We start from the raw sequence: 18,745 nt of genomic DNA on the forward strand, positions 1-18,745 counted from the left end.
GATCATTTATTGGTGAATGGAAAAGGTTTTCTAGTTGGTGCCAACAAAAGAACAAGCACCCATTCAGGGCTAGTGTTTCTCTGGCTCTTCAGTATTTGTGTGAGTTGCTATCCCATGGCCTGTTGTATACTTCAATCAATGTTCATTTCTCAGCTATTTCAACATGTCTGCCCAATCCCCCTCTTCCAATGCAACCTCTTCTGAAAATATTTTTCAAAGAATGTTGCATTAGAAGCCTCCTAGAAAGCAGATGAACATGTATTTGAGTTTGAGCTTGAGCAGCTGCCATGCAAGATACAAAACGACTCACAAAAACACTCCAAGAAGCCAAACTGCTCAGCACAACTGTTGTTTAAACTATTATTTGTTCCCCATATAAATCCAATCTGTTACCTCGGACATTCTTCTTCAAAGGATCTGATGTGCAATTAAAAAACCTCCACTTTTATACAAATGCAGATCACAATTAAGTCATCAGCAATTAAACAATAAGTTAAACAATCTTAAAGTGCACCTTCACATCAGTACAAATACAAATATAAGACTGCTTTATATTAAATAACAGTTAAGAACAGACATGTATTTCTTCATTTAAACCTCTATGGATCTTTGTTTTATAATTCAGTATTAACTTCATTTCCAGTGTAAATAACCTATTCAAATAATCACCACCCATAGGAAGATAGGGTTTGGCTAACACACAAAAGAAAAAACCTGCATATGATCCCCCATGTACCTTCACAAAGTGCTCAGCCACTGGACATTTGAAATTTTGATTTCTGATGTCTCCCAAATGTTCCAATATATGAATCTTGACCTTACGTTTTGTTTGACCCACATACCACTTTAGAGTACAACAGTTACATCTTATTATATACACAGTTACAGTTAAAGAAGCTTTTAGCAGTATATTTCCTCCCATTGATGATTGTATCAGTTAGATTTTTTTACTTGGTTTAACGTATTAATTGTTTAATTGCTGATGACGTAATTGTGTTCTGCATTTGTATAAAAGGGGAGGTTTTTTTTAATTACACATCAGATCCTGTGAAGGCAAATGGCCAAAGTACCAGATCGGATTTATATGGTGGAATAAATAATAGTTTAAAAAAACAGTTGTGCTGAACAGTTTGCCTTCCTTGGAGTGTTTTTGTGAGTTGCAGTACGTGTTTTGTTTACTATGTTGAATGAATCTGAATTTTCTTTTATGGCATGTCGTGAAGTCTGAATACACAGGATAAGTTTGGCTTTATGGATATGCTAAGTGAGAGAGAGAGAAAAAAAACTTGCCTTAAATGATCCATGATTGTCAGCTCATAGTTCCTATCCTGAAGGCAAGTTTGACCATTCGGAAAGATTGTTGGTAAAGGAAGTTTCACTGTATTATGAAACAAAGTTGCTGAAAAAGTATGTAAGCCTCAATTTTTACTCAATATTACTCCCAGAAGCTTAAGGGTGGATCACCTTCAAGCCATGGGTTTTTGCGATGATGAGGCTGATCTATTGGATGAATGGAAACAAGTGTGTCTGTAATGTACACTTGCATGGCTCTGTGCTCTCATAAAAAGAAATTTAAGGTCCCATGAGAAAATTAAGACTGAAATTATTCAATTGCAAAATGAATTAATGGTGGAGCAGTCAGGACCTTTATTTGGTGAAAGAATGAAAAATATTAAATCAAAATTGGAGAAGATGGAGGCAGAACTCATTTAGCATAAGAAAAAGAAGTCATCAAGGGACCTTAAGGATTATGAAGATGGTCTCAAAAAGAAGTCATCAAGGGACCTTAATGATTATGAAGATGGTCTCATCTACTTGTGGTGATACAAACCACGACGTGGAAGATCTAAGGTCAGAGATAGCAATATGGTCAGACGTGATTATTTGGTCTCTTTGGGAGAGATTAACTTTAGCAGAAATAGGGTATCTTTTGAAAATATGACATCAGAAAGTGAAAACAGTGCAAATGAACCATTGGACATTGAAAATGCTCATTCCTTTCAATCAAGTAGCCATGGGAGAGTCAGGAAAGGAAGGAACCACTACAGAAGTAGTGACTTTAATGTTAAAATGAACTGTTCAAATATAGACTTGATATGTAGTGAGTATTCAAATTAATTAAATGTAATTAATTTGTCTTGTTTTGTTGTCAATGCAGATAAGAAATCTGTTTTATTAAAAGGTAGTAAATTTGTTCCTACTCAAAATCTTTCCTTTTCAGACTTGTTAATAGAAGTTAAAAGGTTTTGTAGGAAACTGTTGTTAAGAGTTTACTTTGAAAAGAAAAAGGCACAAACAATTGATTTCATTGACCATTCTGAATGTGAAGATGATTCTCTGCTAAATGTTTCAATTTATGAGACCGATTCTGACCTTGCATATAATAAATGTGAAAATGCATGTACTAATGAGGAAAATGGGATCATTTTTGTACAAGCTATAGAAAACTTGAATTACCTTTTTTTGATAGTGTGAGTAATTTTTCTCCCCCCTTAATGTTCTTAAAATTGATTTATTTGAAAAGGTGATATGTAAGGAAATTGAACATCAGTTTAATAGGTTTTTACATTCTAGTGAAAATTATAATTTAACCAAAACTGAGTAGTTGGCTTTGCAGCAGTTATACAATTCAATGTATGATTTTGTGTTCAAACCTGCATATAAAGGGGGAAATTGGGTAATTATGGATAATGAAAATTATTTGCGGAAGGTGTACAGTTTGTTAAATGTTAGTACTGAATATAAAAAAATACCCTCCAACCCCATTTTAAGCTTTAATAGAGTTTTACTTGAGATCCTTGAGAAGGGTGAACATTTGTTTTTTTAAACTAATGATGTCAAAAGGTTGTGTATTAAAACACCAATGAATTTGATATTATAAGATATCCCAAAAGTGCATAAGGATTTATTAAATCCTTCAGGAATGACCATTATATCTGGTATAGGATCTTACTTACAAAATGTGGGGAGAAATTTTCTCTGCAAAGTACCATCACACATTAGCAACACTCAGGGATTACTGAATGAGGTTAAAAACTGGTTTGTCAAGATGTCTTTTATTGAATCACTAATGTACAACATAGATAGGGCCTTCATGTTGTTGGCAATATTTTTACTAGAATTTTACTTGCCTACAACTATTTTTGTTTTGAAAATGAAGTGTTTTTGCAGACAAAAGGAACTGTGATGGAATCACCTTTTGCCCCCACTTATTCAGTTATTGATATGGATGACTTTGTGTATCCAACTAAATTCTGAATTTTTTAAAAGGTAAATACATGATTTGATTTTTGTTTGTAAAGGTAGTGAACAGGCATTTTTCGAGTTTTTAACCCCCAGGGTTTGAAATTCTCATATGAGATAGTAACTTTCTTGATGTTACTCTTTATGCAGAAGATACACCTGTGACATTCAAGGCATTTATAAAACAGAGAGCAATGAACAATTTCTTATATGCCATCAGCATGCATCCTAAGCATCTATTAGATTCCTTGTCCTGTGGGGAATTTAAGAGGATTTCTGATAATACTAGTGATGTTGAACTGAGGACAAAGGAATTAAAGAGTCCCCTTCACATAATCGACTTTTCACAAAGTCGAAATTCATATGGCCGAGACCATATGATCGACTTTTGAAAAGCCGACCATGGGGAACCGCTATCTCTGTATAGTGCAGAATGGGAAAATTTCCCTCCTCCACACTGTAGTGCGATCTTGGAGTTGGTATATTTAAGTTACGGGGGATGTGAGGGACAGAGCCCCCCAGGGGGGTGCAGGGAGGCTTGCCCCCTGCTAACAGTTTTAAGGTAAGTGTTCGTTGTGTTTTTTGTGTTTATTTAACATGGTTGGCTTTCCGAAAGTCGATCATATGGTCTCGGCCATATGAAAGGCAACTTTGTGAAAAGTCGACCACGTAAAGTAGACCCAAACTAAATAAGGTGAAGAACAGGTTAAAGGCTAGGGGTTACATGGTAGAACAAGTTAGCAAAGCGAAAAAAATAGAAAGTGCTGGGAACAGAGGTATATAAATGAGAATACAGTACAAAATAGAAATGGAAATGGAAAAAATATATTTTGTAACTAGATTTTATCATTTCTCCCAACCATTGGAAAAGATTGTAAGTGGTCTATGGCACATTATTAGTAATGATGAAAATATTGGTAGGCTACTTCCTCAACACATAACTTTTTCGTATAAGAGGAGCAATAATTTAAGAGACATTTTGAATTATGTGTATAAGCCTCAACAGACTATAAGTGCAAGAATGGGAATGGTTTTGTGTGGTAATTGTAGTGTGTCCCTAAAATAAAAAAAATTAACTGGTGCAATCATCAATGGGAGAAAATATACCACTAAAACCTTCTTTAACTGTAACTTGGGGGGTATATAATAGGATGTAACTGCTCTACTCCAAAGTGGTATCTGGGTCAAACAAAACGCAAAGTCAAGATTCATATTTTAGAACATTTAGGACACATCAGAAATCAAAATTTCAAAAATCCAGTGGCTGAGCACTTTTTGAAGGTACATGGGGGATCAGATGCAGTTTTTTTTTCTTTTGTGTATTATCCAAACCCTGTCTCCCTTACACTGGGAAACAAGTTAATATTGAATTGTAAAACAATGACCCTAGTGGTTTAACTCAAGAAATAAATGTCTGTTCTTAACTATTATTTAATATAAAGCAGTCTAAATTATTTATTTGTATTAATTTGAAGATCCACTTTAAGATTTTTTAACTTAATAATTATTTAATTGCTGATGACTTAATTTGGGCTCTGCATTTGTATAAAAGGGAAGATTTTTTAATTCCACATCAGATCCTGTGAAGGCGAATGGCCAAGGTATCAGATTGGATTTATATGGTGGAATAAATAATAGTTTAAACAACAGTTACGCTGAACAGTTTGTTTGGCTTCTTTGGAATGTTTTCATGAGCTGCAGTGCGTTTTAAGCTACAAAACAAGTAAGTCTGTGGCTGCAAGATAGTTGTATTCGAGTACCAGAGACTCAGGTGCTTTTAGACCCCAAATATAGTTGTATATCTGAAACCATGTAATATATGTATGAAATTAAATACACACATAATAAAAAATGTTAAAATGAAGAGGAAAGAAATGTGATGTGCATCCACTGGTAGTCTTACTTAACTGAACTCTCAGAATGCAATGTCACACATGCTTTACTGATAACGCCTTATAATTATGCTTACTGTATAATTATTACATATGTGTACATTAACTATAGGCAAGGCTGTCAACTATTCCTTTAATTTACCTTTTCTACAAAATGTCGTAAAAGATCATCACGTGTAGACTTGCATTAGGCAATCACTTTTGATTGGAACTTCTTTCATTCTGAAATATTACAATGAATACTTGAGTCTTACAGTTGACACATACAAGTTTTGATATTGAAACAAGGCACAATAACAATTAACCTTGTGAAAATCAGTATAACCCATTGCTTGTAATGTTTTCTGCAATTATCCTATGAACTTGTATTTCAGGCTTTATTACATGTTTTTGAATAACATCCCTTTGCTGTTGGATTATTATAGGATTTGGCACAGTAATGTCACTTGTTCTCCACTACAAGGTTATATTTAACAACCAAATTTTCACCAGCTGTTTCTTTTATTCTGTGGTGAGGAGCAATAATTCTGACCTGAGGTTAAATGCTGAAATGAGTTATTTGCATTGTCCATAAAAAAAGAAAAAAAATCATTTCTGGAAACAAAGTGAGGCCTCCTAGAGAAAAATGATTGCTAAATGTGGCAGAAGAGCAGTAGTAAAGTTAAATAACTTGTTCAGATTTGCACAGCATGCACACTAAGACCTTTACACTAAAACAGGGTTACAAGGCTTTTATTCTAGATACCGCTTACCCATTCATACCTTGATGAATGGTAGTATATGGAAAACACACAAGGTAATATGAAACTTTGTTGCATGAGTTGTTAAAACTTTTTTTCTCAAATAACTTTTTATTTATTTCACAAATATCAGAACATTACAAAAAAATCAATGAATGGATAGCAGAACATTGTATACAAGGACAAACATGAAAACAAAAATAAACTACCTAAACCTTTAAGCAAACTAATGTATATACAATATTTACCAACGGAGGTGCTACCATACAGAAGAATAGATTAGAAGAGAAAAGTCAGAGTTATAAGGGATATCAGTGGATCTCCGAGTAAAACTGGAAGTGGGAACTATACAATATTCCAAGATAATAAGCTACGAGCTAGATTAATCACATAGAATTTGGTCAAATAAGCATTTCCGGAATTCTTTTAAGTAGGCTTTTTTCTTAGGCCCTTTTATGATAAGCGTTTGCGCAGAAATATATTTCAAAGCCATCTCCTTAAATCCCTTCCAACAGAGTTTAGTGAGATCCATCCAGTTTTTAGTGATATATAATTTGATAAGGGAGCAGAGAGTGATTAGTACATGATGTTTTAACTTAGTGGTGGGGATGTGGAGGATGGCTGTTTCCCAGGAAAGGGTAGATTTGTGGTACCCCATTTTCTCAAGGCGTACTTTTAAGGAACACTAAAGTTTGTGGGTATGTTTGCAGAACCAAAATATATGAAGAAGGTCTGCTTTTGGAAAGGAACAACAAGTACAGGAAGGGGAAATTTTGGGATCAAACTTATTGAGCACAGAAGGTGTATAATAAGAGTTATTATTGATCATCAATTGTGTGTAAATTAGTTTTTTAAATGGGGATAATTCTGAGGTAATTTTTATAGCAGATAATTTTTGTTCCTCTGTAATAAGGATTCCTTGATTGTCCCAATAACTAGAGAAAAGGCAGTCCGAGTTATGTATTATAGAGTTCAAAAGGTTGTAAGATCTGGAGAGCATTTTCTCTGAACTCGAGACAGTAGTTATAATTTCACAGAGTCTGATGATGTCCTGACAATTAGCTAGAAGATTAGCAAATTGTGATGAGATTAATTCTCTTAATTGTCAGAGAATAACCATGTATTTGTTATTGACTTTGAGAATTAGTCGTAGATCAGAAAGAGTTTTATCCTTATATTTGAAAATATCCCATACCATAATATCCTTAATAAGAGGAAAGTCAGAGAGGTTAATCATCAAATTATTGATCTTGATGTTTGGATTTAAATGAAGAGGTTGGAGTAGAGGAAGGTTTTTGTCAAGGTTGATGGCTTTTACCAGTTTTTGGAATAATCTGATCTTGTGTTTTAGGGTGTTGGATAATTTGGAATTGTTAATAGCAGTCAGGGATAGAAAAGGGAGAGCTTTCGGGTTAATTTTGTTGGTAACAACGTGTTGGTACCATATTTTCATCCAGAAAGGGGATGAATTATAATCTTCCCGATTAAGTTTTGAAATAGTCAAGATTCTATTCACACAAATAATCATGTAATAGAGTTGAAGATTTGGTAGATTTAGACCACCCTTTACCTTTGGGTATGCTAGCTCAGAGTAAGATATCCTAACTGATTTAGGAAACCAAATAAATTTGGCTAATTCTTTATTCATTTTAGAGAATAGACTATTAGACACGATAAAGATTTGAAGCGTTAAATTGGTAAAGGAGTCTGGGCAAGACATTTTTTTTCACTATCGCAGCTTTGGATAATAAGAGACAGATTCATGAGTTCCCATCTGTGAAGGTCATGTAATATTTTAGCCCATGTTCTAAGTAGGTTGTTTTGAAACATGGAATCTTGATTGTGCTGAAAGTGTATGCCAAGATAACTAAGGTGGTAAGTTGTTTGAAAGGGAGAATCCGCAAAGTAGTTAGTTTTATGACTTGCAGGATTAATTGGAAAAATATGTGATTTCTTATGATTGATCTGATAGTCTGAAGCCTTAGAGAATTTATTAATAGTGTTTATGATTTTACACAAGTCTGTGTTGGGATATTGAAAATATAAATTAAGGTCGTCAGCAAAAGCAGAAAACATTATATAGTATTCAGAACTTTGGGAACAGAGTGGTAAGTGTTCTGAGCAATATATAGGAAAAAGGGTTCAATGAAAATATTAAAAAGAAAGGGGGATGATGGGCAGCCTTCTCTTGTTCCATTCGTAATCCTAATTGGGTTAGATATTCTTTTATTTACATATAAATAGGTGAAGGAATTTTTATATAATAGTTTAATCATATCAGAGAAAGCTTTGGGTATGCTAAAGTGAGATATGGTTAAGAACAAGAAGTCCCAATTTACTCTGTCAAATGCCTTGGAAGCATCTAATGTTAAAGCATAGATCAGGTATTTGTCTTTTTTTGTAAACTGCATTAGGGAGTCAAGAGTTAGGGTGTTATTCCAAGTGTGCCTATGACTCATAAAACCTGCCTGGTCAGGGGAAATTAAAAGGGCATAACTTTTTTAAGTCTGTTGGCCAGAATAGAGGAGAAGATCTTTATATCGTTTATTAATGAAATGGGCCTGTAGTTGTGGGGATCAGCTTTGTCTTGCTTGTTTTTTAAGATCAGGATTGTTTTTGAGTTATTCCAGTGCAAGTCAGAAATTCCATTATTTATAATGAAGTTAAACACCTTTAAAAGAATAGAAGAAATTCTTAGATTAAAGACTCTAAAGAAATTGGTAGTGAACCCATCAGGGCCAGGGGATTTGCCTAAAACTCCCTGAGAATTATGAAAATTATGTCTTACTAAGTATAAGCAAACAGATTTTTGAGTTGCTCCTGCGTTCGGATGGCTGTACTACTGACATAACAGTTGAGAGGGCACACCTTGCCATGCACAAGCGACAGGACCCCACTACTCCACGTCAAGTTTACACCAGGTTATTAAATTTCCAAGACACTCAAAAAATCTTACTAGCTGCCAAAAAACAAAAATCCTTTACATGGAATAACCACAAACTAACCTTTTCACAAGACCTACCTCTCTCTATTAAGAAAAGCAGACAAAAATTATCTCCGTTTTGCACTGAGTTAATTAAAAAAGATATCAACTTCCAAATGCAATATCCGAGCATATTAATTTTCTTCAACAATGGTACAAGATATGCAGTCAGTTCTCCGAAGGAGGCGAAAGAAGCATTTCTCAAAGCTTTTAACAGTGCTCTGTAGCTGTAGTCTACCTTGTTATCTAAGCTTCATCAACTAAGGTTATGCTGTGGTTCTCTACTCACCGGATAACATAGGGTTACCTCAGATCACTCCTCCAGTGGTCAGTTTTGCCTTTCAAGGTTATATAATGTTTTTTTTTTTCTTTTTTAAATTGCTTGTTTGCTACCTACCTTTCAAGTAGCTAGGAACCATTTTGGCTTTGATTTGTTGCCTAGGGGGTCACCTTTGCCTCGCGACTTCAAGTTGCTCACACATAGAAGCCTCCCCTCTGCTTATACCATCAACAGCTATACGAGCTAGTTCTGTGACTACGCCTTGAGCTCTCTAGCCTGGTTATACCAACCTTCAAGCTTGGTGAGCCTTTTGAAAGTTGTTAAGCGTTCTGGATGACTTAATCTTTAAGAGGTCCTATCGATCGAGAGGCTTTTGATGCTCATCAGGTAGGAATTCGAAATATTGATTGGCTGTATGTGCCTCCATCAAGTTGCACCACATTTTTGTTGAGTGCACTTACTTGCAAAGCGCCTGTCCTACTCCAACGTGCATATAACATTTCAAGCTGCAAGTTCCCCCAAATAATGGTGGTTCGCTCTTTCTGTTTTTTGTACTGGACAGCAACCTCTTCTTCTCGCCAAAATCCCTGATGACTGTTGTTATCGCTTCAGCTAATCCAGACAACTAATAATAACTCATTTGTGTTCATTTAAGCCTCAGTGACAAGGTGTAATTATCCTGTTCCAATTGTTACTAGGTCTCAAATTCAAAAACTGACAACGCGATCTAAATGGTCTGGCACATTGTCTTGACTGTTGAGACTAGAATCACAGTCGCTCTATATGTCTGATTCAATAACTAGTACCTACTGTAGAGTTTCTTCATTGGTTAGAGAAAACTACAAGTCAAAGTACGGTTTTGTGGTCTATGTTGATGAAGTACTCTTTAATTCAATTAACTCCTTCAGTATGCAAACAGTTTGTAGTTTGGTGTATATTCCTTCCTTACACTAGTTCTAAAGATTAGCTTACAAAAGCTGAGTCTTGGAGGAAAGTTTATATACGAGAAAAATACCTCCACTTAAATTTAACAATATTTTTGTCAGATACATATTGAACTGTTGACGCTTGTGTTAACAATGTCACTTATATCATTCTATGTTAAGTTGTCTATCTCGCCTTCATTCTTGCTGGTTGGGTTCGGAGCCGATCCTCGGCTCCGACTTGGCCATCTTCAAAAGCTCGAGAGCTGCTCACTGGCTTGAGGCCCCCTCCTATATCCCATGATGCATGGCGCTAGATACCCAGATCTCATTTGCCGCTTCTGCTATGAGGTTGGGTTTACTGGCTCAGGTCGTAATTTTCACTTTGTTCTTATATTTAGGACTTTTTTGTACTTTGTTAGGTATACTTTTATTGTTATAGCTCAGAGTAGATTCTGTAGCAGTCTGTTAGTGTTTATCCCCCCTTCAAAACTTGTTTTTTCCTTAGAGAGTTTTTCCTTTCCCTTCCCCACCCCCGTTTACTTTTCAAAGTAAGCCATTTTAGTGAGAGGCTTATCATTGTTTTATTTTTAAGGTAGACAAAAGTTTTCTTTTTAGCAAACTGTGGTACTTGTAGGTCTTATATTATTATAGTGTGTGTGTGTGTTGTTAGGGTGTGGTAACTTGTGTGAATTGTGTGTATTTTTTTTTTCAGTTACCTACTCTCCACTCTACTTGTTATTTGTATTTGATTTTCCTTAACAGGAATGTCTAAAGACACAAAAGTGTCGGGATTCAAGAAGTGTGACTCATGCTGTCAGAAAATGTCCCTGACAGATGGTCACACTTCTTGTGTCTACTGCTTGGGCTCCCTACACCTGCAGGACCCTTGCTTGGTGTGTCATGCCTTTAGTCCAAGAGACCTGCAGGAGCGTAGAAATAAGCTTATCCTGAGGGGTTTGCTTAAACCTGAAGGATCACTGGCCAAGACTCAGTCAGTGAAACCTTCTAGGCCATTGAAGCTGTCGGCTACCAGCTCGGAGCCGTCGCCGGGTATGGCTTATGCTTCAACTTCGGTTCTGGCTGGAACCGAAGTACCTATCTCTACATCAACTTCGGCTCCAACTGGAGCCGAAGTACCTATCTCTCAGTCGGCTCCGACTCTTCCATCGGAACCGTCAGGGAGTCCGAAACGCTCCAGGTCACCATCATTGGAGTCGATACACTCGGCTCCAGGGTCACCCTTATTGCAATCTGAGTGGAGTCATCGATCCCACTCTTCTCGGTCGTCTAGGCTATCTGACCATGATTTGGAGAGAGTGGTGAGCAGGCTTTTAAAGTCACAGGCCCTGGCAAAAATGCTATCCAGCCCCCTTCACCAGGGTTTGGCTGTACCTGTTTCTCCAATAGTTCCTCCTTCAACTCATCCCTTGAGTTCGGAGCCGGAGCATGCTGTGGCTGGAACCGTGGGTCTGTCGGCACCGATACCTCCCCTTTCGGTGCCGTCGTCGGCTCCGATCTCTTCCATGGTGCCGTACTTGGAGGGATCTGGGCGCCGGGACTCCCTCATCGGCTCCGAGGGGGCGAGTGTCATCGGACCCTTGTCCTACCCCATTCTCCCTCTCGGAGCTTCAGAGCAGGTGATTTCGGCTCCTACATTGGCTTCGGAGCTGTCCCTCTCGGTGTTGGGAAGGATTCTGGTCTTTTCGGAGCCGGAGCCTTCTATGGCATCGGGAAGGGGCGCCTTCGAGGTCATGAGAAGTGTGCTGGCATCTGAGTCAGCCTCACGGTCGGCCTCATTGGCTCCTCCCCCCATGGTGCCTGCCCCTGCCTCTGCCCCTCCTCCAGGCATGGGGAACAAGTGCTCCAGGGCACTCCATTGGGTGTATCTTCCTCTTCTGAGACCTCCCCTGTTCATTCAGAGGAGCCCCCTCGAAAGAGAAAATGCAAGAGGAAGCATGTTGACTCCCCTGAGTCTGTCACTTCAGATACCAATTTGGAGGAGTCGGAAGGGTCCCTGAGATCCCCCTTTGAGGATGTCTCCTTCTCAGACATCCTTGCAATCCTTAGGCAGAGGGGGAACTGGACTACCCTTAAACCTTCCGAGGATAAGTCGGTATTCATGGACGCATTTGGTTCCTGACCCACCACCTCCTGGGTGTCTCCGCCTTTCAATCCACTGATGTCGGTGATGGCTCGAAAGGCGTGGTCAGCTCCAGACACAATGGAACCAGCTCCCCGTAGGCCCACAAAATGCATCACTGTCCCTCAGGACAAGCAATTTCTGACCAAGGGTGTTCCTGTTGATGCCATGGTGGTAGCAGCGGCCACTAAAAAGGAGTTGGCTGAAACTTCTTTGTCTGTCCATCCCCCTAATAAGGAATCTAGGATGATGGACAGATATGGGAAGCGGATGTTTTCCTCAGCGATCTTTTCCATGAGGTCTCTGAACTATTTGTGCCATTTTACCCGCCTTCAGAGGGATCTCCTTAAAGAGTTAGGAGATACCCTTCAAGATCCATCAGCTGCGGGGGCTCAGGCTAAGATTGCCTCCCAGCTGGCGACTCTAAATTCTGTAGTAAACTCCTCCATGTGACTCATCTCTTATGCAGCCGATGGAGCGAGTAGGGCCGCAGGCACAGGTGCGGCTTTGAGGAGACACGCTTGGATGTGGTTATGCAACTTTGCGGAACCCTTTAAGGCATCTTTCACCAACACCCCCTTTGATGGTTCTGCTCTGTTTGGACCACAGGTGAAGGATACCCTTACCAGGTGTGAGCAGGAAGGCAAGACTCTCTCTGCTGTTGGAGTCCGTTTTTCCACTCCTTCAAGACTGTATCCCAAGGGTCAGAAGAGTGGGAAGATGTGGTTCTGGAAATCCCAGGGAGCCGTCCCTGACACACGTGGAGAGTTCCCCTCCAGGGGCAGAGGAGGGAACAACAATAGACACCGCCCTAGGGGTGGGAGGGGGTCTGCAAAATCAGGGCCAAAGGGAATCCTTCTCTGACATCCCTTCCAGCATCCCTGAAGTGCTGCCCGGCTGTCCACCTTCGGAGGCAGTTGGGGGAAGATTATCGCTGTACCCAGAAGCCTGGCAAAGTATAACAAAAGGCAAATGGGTACTTTCTATCATATCCAAAGGCTACAAAATCCCCTTCTTTCACACTCCCTACATTCCCAACAAATCCCTTCCAGATGTTTCACCCAATCTAAGGGATCAAGCAGTTCAAGAAATTTCAAAACTGATAAGAAAAAGAGCCATCCAGTCAGTCCCAGCAGACCAACAAGGATCCAGAATTTACTCAAGGTTCTTTTTGGTACCAAAAAAGACAGGGGATTGGAGACCCATTCTGGATCTCAGCAGACTAAACAGGTCTGTTCAAAGAACGAAGTTCAAGATGGTCACGCTACAGTCCATTTTACCCTTTCTGGGTCAGGACAATTGGATGTGCTCCATAGATCTTCAGGATGCGTACTACCATATCAAAATGCACAGATGCTCCAGAAGATTCCTCCGCTTCCGGCTGGGAGCCAGTCATTATCATTTCAGAGCGCTGCCCTTTGGTCTCACCACAGCCTCCAGGGTATTCACCAAATGTTTGGCAGTAGTCACCGCTCACTTGAGATGGCAAGGATTCCAGGTGTTTCCATGTTTAGACGACTGGCTCCTTACTGCAACCACCAGGCATCACCTGCTGCTAGCCAAAGACTACACCATCCAAACGTGCTCCACTCTAGGCATCACAATAAATTTCAAAAAGTCTGTATTGTCACTTTGTTAATCTATCACCTTTATAGGTGCAAACTTAAACACAAAGGACATGTCAGCGACTTTACCAATAGACAGAGTGTTAGCCATTCGATGACATGTTCATATGTGCAGGTCTTATTAGGATGCAAAAAGATGCAGGCCAGATTTGTCCTAAAAACATTGGGTCTCATGGCAGCGGCTATAATACTAGTCCCCCTTGCACGCTTTCATATGAGGATTCTTCAGTGGATGCTGTTCACACAATGGTCTTTCCAGCAACTCCCGATGTCTCACAAGATAATGATCACGCAGTCATGCAAAAACCAACTTGTTTGGTGGATGGTTTCCCCATCATTACACAAGGGCAGACCATTTGTTCTTCTTCCCCCAGTAGCTACAGTGACCATGGATGCCTCCCTGATTGGGTGAGGGGGCATTATCAGGGCAGAACAGTCCAAGGCACCTGGCAACCTCACGAGTATCATCTGCATATCAATGTCTTGGAGATGAGAGATGTGCTTTTAGCGTTGCAAGCTCTTCAGAACTCTCTTCTCACCGGGACCATTGCAATTCAAACAGACAATATGTCAGTGGTATGGTACATCAACAAGCAGGGCGGAACCAAGTCCTACCCCTTATGTCGAGAAGCACTCAGACTTTGGCAGTGGGCGATCTCTTCCCAACGGTTTCTGATAGCAGCGCACATCCCTGGGAAGTCCAACGTTATAGCAGACAGGCTGAGCAGAGCAATTCTCATGCCTCATGAGTGGTCTCTCAATCAGACTGTGGCGGACAGAATCTTCTGCAAATGGGGTCAGCCTTGCTGTGACCTTTTTGCCACCCCCTTCAACAGCAAATGCAACAATTTTTTCTCTCTCCTACCTCTTCCCGGACACCTCCCCAGAGACTCTCTAGTTCACGATTGGCCCCAGGGACTTCTTTATGCATTCCCTCCATTCCCCCTGATTCCCAAACTAATTCAGAAAGCTACCACACTGGGATGCAAGATGATCCTCATTGCCCCTTACTGGCCTCGACAAATTTGGTTCCCCTTCCTGCATCATCACCTTCTGGAGCAGCCCTGGACCCTGGACCCAATTCCAGATCTCCTGATCCATCAATCGGGTGGGCTGCACCAATCTCTTCAATCTCTCCAGCTCACTGCTTGGTTTCTCCACTTCCGACTTTAGCCAGGCTTCCCAACATCTCCCATTCGGTGCATGAAATCATCTTATCCTCGCATAAGTCGACCACTAGAAAGACTTATGCTAGTAAGTGGAAATGTTTTTCCTTATGGGCAGAGAACAGGAATATAGATCCCTTTTCAGCCCCTGTGCACCATATTTTAGATTTTCTAGCAGAACTTTTTCAAACTGGATCCTCTTCTGCCACGATTAGAGTTCAGCTAGCTGCAATTTCAAACTTTCATATGGGCATATCTGATTCAAGCATCATGTCCCATAAGCTTTGTAAAGCCTTTCTGAAGGGGACCACTCTACTCAGGCCCCCAGTAAGAGATCCCCCACCTCCGTGGGATCTGAATTTGATTTTAGCTTCCCTGATACTGCCCCACTTTGAACTGGCAGCTTCTTGTTCCTTGAAGTTTCTTTCTTGGAAAATCCTTCTTTTGGTTGCAGTTACGTTGGCCAGAAGAGTTTCTGAACTTCAGGCTCTTTGTGTTCGTCCTCCTTACCTAGTTTTTCACAATGATAGAGTTTCTCTTCAGACTAATCCTTCCTTTCTCCCAAAGGTTATTTCTGATTGTAATTTGAATCAGTCCATTGAACTGCCCGTGTTCTTTCCGAATTATTCCAACAAGGCAGAATACAAATTACATCAGTTGGACGTCCATAGACAATTGCGCTTTTACTTGCATAGAACCAAGCAATTCAGAAAATCAGACCAGTTGTTCCTGTCTTATGCTAAAGGAAAACAAGGCATACTGGTGTCAAAAGTCACCTTATCTAGGTGGTTGTCTTCTACTATTACCTTTATATATCAGTTGAGAAATAAAGACCTTCCTGCTAAACCCAAAGGTCACTCCACCAGAGCTTTAGCTACTTCTGTGGCTTTTCAGGCTAGATTGCCAATGGAAACTATTTGTGCAGCAGCTACCTGGGCTAATCCACATACCTTCATTTCATATTATAAGCTGGATGTGGCTCCCAGAAGCAGAGCTGATTTTGGTTCCACTGTTCTGAAGAGTCTGTTCCGATGAGCCACCCAGGATTGAGGGGCTAGGGACGCTGTCCCAACCAGCAAGAATGAAGGGGAGATAGACAACTTAACATTAAGAAGTTATGTACCTACCATAATGTTCCATGTTAGTTGTCTTCTCGCCTTCTTTCTTGCGTCCCACCCTCCCTCCCCCTATCCTAGTAGACCGAGAAGAGTTCCTTAGGCTTCTTTATCACTGGCTGAGTCTTCTCTGGCTGTTACTTCTGACTGTCAGTCTCTCCAGTAGTTTCCTGTATCCTGCTACAGTTACTGTATTATCATGATTATTATTATTATGTCTGTAGTTAGGTTACCAAACGAGATCTGGGTATCTAGCGCCAGGCATCATGGGATATAGGAGGGGGCCCTCGAGCCAGTAAGCAGCTCTCGAGCTTTTGAAGATGGCTGAGTCGGAGCCGAGGATCGGCTCCGAACCCAACCAGCAAGAAAGAAGGCGAGAAGAAGACGACTAACATGGAACGTTATGGTAGGTACATAACTTCTTATTCAGGTATAATGGTCAACATTATGCTGGTTTTTTATCCTGATTTTTGATGGCTGCTTTACAGTTTTAAGCAGTTACTATGCAGCATTTATACAGACATGAACGCCTATAGGAAATTTTAGGGGGCACTTCCGGTTTTTGAGTGCTGTTGTTGATCTTACTTTCGGCAGATTGTCATATGCCTATGCAGGCTCCTTGATTCTATTCTGGGTCAGCACTTTTAAGCTCAGAAGAGATTTTTCCTTACTGAGATTTACTAGTGCAGGCATTATACATTCCTGCCACAGTGACATTAGGTAGTTTTAATGTTTGACCTAACTATTGTTTTATGTTGACTGTTATTGTATATAGGCTAATCCTGTACATAATATGGTCTTGGTCTCCTATGGAGTATGACCATTGCAGGCTACTTAACATAATATTCCTTCTTGTTGTCCTAGTGGTTTATGCTTGTGATTGTATTGCTACACTGACTTTCATAATAATCTCTAGTTTGCAGAGTTAGTTCATCTACCTGCTAGTGATTTATCCCACATCGTACCACTTATATTACTTATGATTATTATATACAACTACTTTAATAGCGCATATTGTTCTTATTTTGTCTCCTTTTCTGCCTCTTCTTTCCTTCTCTCCCTTTTTTCTTTCTCTATATCATTACAATTCTATATTATTCATACCTCTAGTGTTATTTATTCGTTGCTATATGCATAAATGAATATTAATGGATTTCGTCTCACACTTTCTTCCTTAAAATTCAGTCATTTACTATTCTCCTATAATATTCTATTCTCCTAGTTAAAATACTTGTGGAATTATATATGTTGGCTCTCTCTTTACATTATCTAATGAGCTTTAGCCAATGTCATAGGTTACCTACTCCCTTCATAATAAATATAAGACTACCAGAATTATCCTTACTTCTCCTAACCTCGCGCTTTAAGTGGATGCTCGTGATTGCATTGAAGTAGGGTTCTAGGATGATCAGTTTTTGGATGAGTATTTTTTTTGTACATATGTATAGTACTGTTGTTTTTACCATTTGTTTCTCACAGGATATTAATAGTGTTTATTCCTCATGTTTTGCTTCTATTGCTAGTTAAAAAGCTCTCTCACTCTTGCCAATGTTATTGGACTTCTTCACTTAGGGGGTTTGGGTGGTTAGGCACCGGGTTATATCTGAAGGAGTACTGTGCTACCTTTTTTCTGTAAGTATATTTTTAGAGGTTGGAAGATTGATGTGGATCTCCATCTCCTTTGTCTACCCAATTTTACATGTCATCTCCTCCCCTTTTGCATTATTGGCACCATATCTGAGAAAAATGGCCAATCAAGCCCCAAGCCTCTTAATCTTTATTAGTCAGTGAACATGGCTTGGTCCATTGATTCGTGGAACAAAAGAGATCTACAAAATAAAGCTAAGAAAAGTCTGCTACTACATCTTGTGCTTAAATCACAGGCTAATATTTGTTTTTTGCAAGAAACGCATATGCTCAAGGAAGATTGGGAGAAAGAAACCAACAGAAAATGGATAAGATCTATCATAGCTGCGGGTGATAGCTCCAACTCAAAGGGTGTGGCCATTATAATTAAGAAAGAATTTCAGGGGGTAATCAATGATTTTAACTCGGATAAAAACAGTAGATGGTGCTATTTCACATCTAATTTTCCTAACTCTACCAAACCAGTCCTCTTTCTAAATGTTTATGGTCCATGTTCGCAACAACAAGTCTTTATAATGGAGATTTACAACAGTCTTTGCACATTCCAAAATTACCAGTTCATACTAGGTGGCGATTGGAACTCTGTCATAGGTCCTGGCATAGATTGCACCAGTAATTCTCCCTTGTACAATTTCCAAGCCTCATTAGCCCTAGGGGAACTAATATCTGACTTCAACCTTATGGATCCTATCTCATTCAGTGATATCTTAACTAAAGATAAAATTTACACATACTATTCGAAATGCTATAACACTTGGTTGCAGTTGGATTTCTTCTTAATTTCTGAATCCCTGGCAAATCTTAGGATAAACTTCTATGCAGAACCTAGGTTTTTATCAGATCACGCAATAATTTCCCTCAAGATCATGTTCACATCAAAGACACCTCAGACTACCTTTCACAGCAACTGGACTTTAAACAATAACTTACTGCGTAACAAAGACATAATCCAAGAAACTAATGATATCTTAGCAGACTTAGACACCAG

General features: G+C 39.4%; 1 protein-coding gene across 1 annotated transcript in view; it reads left to right on the forward strand.

The window, feature by feature from the left end:
* LOC122799619 (CMT1A duplicated region transcript 1 protein-like) overlaps positions 1-18,745 on the forward strand; it is a 922,387-nt gene that overhangs the window by 531,429 nt on the left and 372,213 nt on the right. The window lies entirely within an intron of this gene.

This window comes from Protopterus annectens, chromosome 4.part0, assembly GCF_019279795.1.
Source record: "Protopterus annectens isolate FY-2018-M chromosome 4.part0, PAN1.0, whole genome shotgun sequence".
Taxonomy (NCBI): Eukaryota; Metazoa; Chordata; order Ceratodontiformes; family Protopteridae; genus Protopterus; species Protopterus annectens.